Raw genomic sequence first — 2,500 nt, forward strand, 5'->3', positions numbered from 1 at the left:
CTAGAACTTAAGCAGGGTAGTTCTGCTAGTGCAATTGCCCCAAAGGTTAAGGAAGCGGTGAAGGGCAAGGCGTCAGTGAGAACGCTAGCTCCTTCTAAAATGATTGAGATCATGCATCTCGATGAAATTACCACCCCAGAGGAGGTTGCGGAGTCTGTCAAAGCACAGCTCAACATCGAGATAGAAATAGATCGTATCAAAATGAAGAAAGGCCGCGCGGCCGGTACGCAGTGGGCACGGATCAACGTATCGCTGCCAGACTTTCAAAGCTTCCTGAATTTGGGAAAGCTGAAAGTTGGTTGGTCGATATGCCATATCCGCGAGGTTATGGAAGAGCAGAAATGCTATAAGTGTTGGAAGGTAGGCCATACGAGCTACCATTGTAGGGAACCAGACAGAAGTAATCTGTGCTGGAAATGCGGTTTGAGTGGACACAAGAAGCAAGCTTGTACCAACTCTGTCAAGTGTTTGATTGCGGTACGAGGTCACAGAACCTTCACGCAACGGGCAGTTATATGTGTCCCCGAAGGCGAACGATTAGACCATAATGGTTAGGTTGCTACAACATAACCAGAATCATAGTTATGCTGCATTTCAGTTAATGTGGCAAACGATTAGGGAAGAATCTGCGGATATAGTGTTGATTGCAGATCCGTATCTGGCAACAACCAACGTCAAAGTGTTACGCAATGACGATAACACAGCAGCGGTAGTGGTTAACGCGGACTTACCAGTTAAGGTAGTCAGTAAGGCTTTGAAGGGTTTAATGATAGTTGACATAGGTGATATGCGAGTGGTTAGCGTTTACGCGCCACCTAGATTTAGTATGGAAGAGTTCCAGAACATGTTGGATAACACGGTAATGGCCGTAACCGGTATCCACAAATTCGTTATCGGGGGACTTCAACGCTTGGTCATCAAGTTGGAACAACCAACTTGGCGAGCGTGGAGAAACCCAGAAACGAAGAGGTGAGTTGGTTTTATCAACCTTTGCGCAGATTGACGCAATTTTATTGAACGACGGCAGCACCCCAACTTATGTTGGACCAGGGCGCACGTCAGTAGTTGATCTTACTTTGCGAGCCGAACCGTAGCAAGATCATTTAAGTGGGAGGTGTTATCTAGCTATATGAACTCTGATCATCGTGCAATACGAATAGATCTTGAGACGCAAAGCGTGCGTAATCTGTCCCGACCCATAACGGGATGGAGCATCAAGTATTTTAGCAAAGATATATTTGAAGTTATGATGCAAGCCGCTTTTGAGACCGAGGTCACAACAAGCGAAGACTTAATGCGTATACTTGTCACGGCGTGTAATGCGACGATGACTAAACGTAAGAGGTACACTCCTAACAAGAGTGCATTTTGGTGGACGTTAGAGATTGAGGCACTTCGCAAAGAGTGCAAACACCGCGATCGATTAGCGCAAAGAGCTTTTAATACTGATCTCTATTCTACTTTTAGGGACGAGTTCAAGGTGGCACGGAATGCCCTCAAGCGATTGATCAAGCATACCCGACAGAGGAAGTGGAAAGAGTTCCTGGGAACAGCGAACAACGCATCATTTGGTATTGTATATCATACGTTCAAGAAAGTGGCCGAGGGTTCGATTGACCCCGAACCATGACATTGGACGAGTTTAGGGAAGTGGTGAGCGAGCTTTTCCTACTCACCCAAACACGGTGTGGCCTGATTATCGTATCGATCAGCCACGAGAGTTTGAAAGGGTAACTAATGATGAGATTCTTGCGGTTGCCAGGAGACTACCTAACAAGAAGGCGCCGGGACCAGATGGTATCCCGAATGAGGCGCTGAAAGTTGGTATGTTGACTGCAACCGATGCATTTTGCAGGGTTTACCAAGGCTGTTTAGAGAACGCGAAGTTCCCCGATGAGTGGAAAAGGCAGAGGTTGGTGTTAATACCGAAGCCGAACAAACCACCAGGGGAACCGGGTTCAGTTCGCCCCATTTGTCTACTAGACGGGCAGGTAAAGGTTTAGAACGCATCATAGTGCAACGGCTAAATGCACACATCGAGGAGGTCAACGGACTGTCTGACGACCAATTTGGTTTCAGAAGTCGTCGATCAACAGTTGATGCGATTCAACGGGTAGTGGACATTGTTTCGGTAGCTAGAAGTAGAAACAGATACAGTGGACGGTATTGTGCGGTTGTTACATTAGATGTTACTAATGCTTTTAACAGTGCTTCATGGTTGGCGATTGCAAATGCTTTACAGAGAATTAACACTCCTAAATATCTTTATGATATCATTGGTGATTATTTTAGGAATCGTGTGCTGATGTATGATACCACAGATGGACCGGCAGAGATTGCAGTCACATCGGGTGTACCTCAAGGCTCGGTACTTGGCCCAACGTTATGGAACCTCATGTACGACGGAGTCCTACGAGTTGCAATGGTGGAAGGTGCACGGATTATCGGCTATGCAGACGATATAGTACTGTTGGTGGAAGGTAATTGTGTTGATGATATT

The 2,500-nt window shown here is 46.4% G+C and overlaps 1 pseudogene; it reads left to right on the forward strand.

Moving 5' to 3' along the window:
* The window catches only part of LOC120907809, a 9,140-nt pseudogene that overhangs the window by 3,833 nt on the left and 2,807 nt on the right, over positions 1-2,500 (forward strand).

Source organism: Anopheles arabiensis, assembly GCF_016920715.1.
Source record: "Anopheles arabiensis isolate DONGOLA chromosome X unlocalized genomic scaffold, AaraD3 X_pericentromeric_contig0021, whole genome shotgun sequence".
Classification (NCBI taxonomy): Eukaryota; Metazoa; Arthropoda; class Insecta; order Diptera; family Culicidae; genus Anopheles; species Anopheles arabiensis.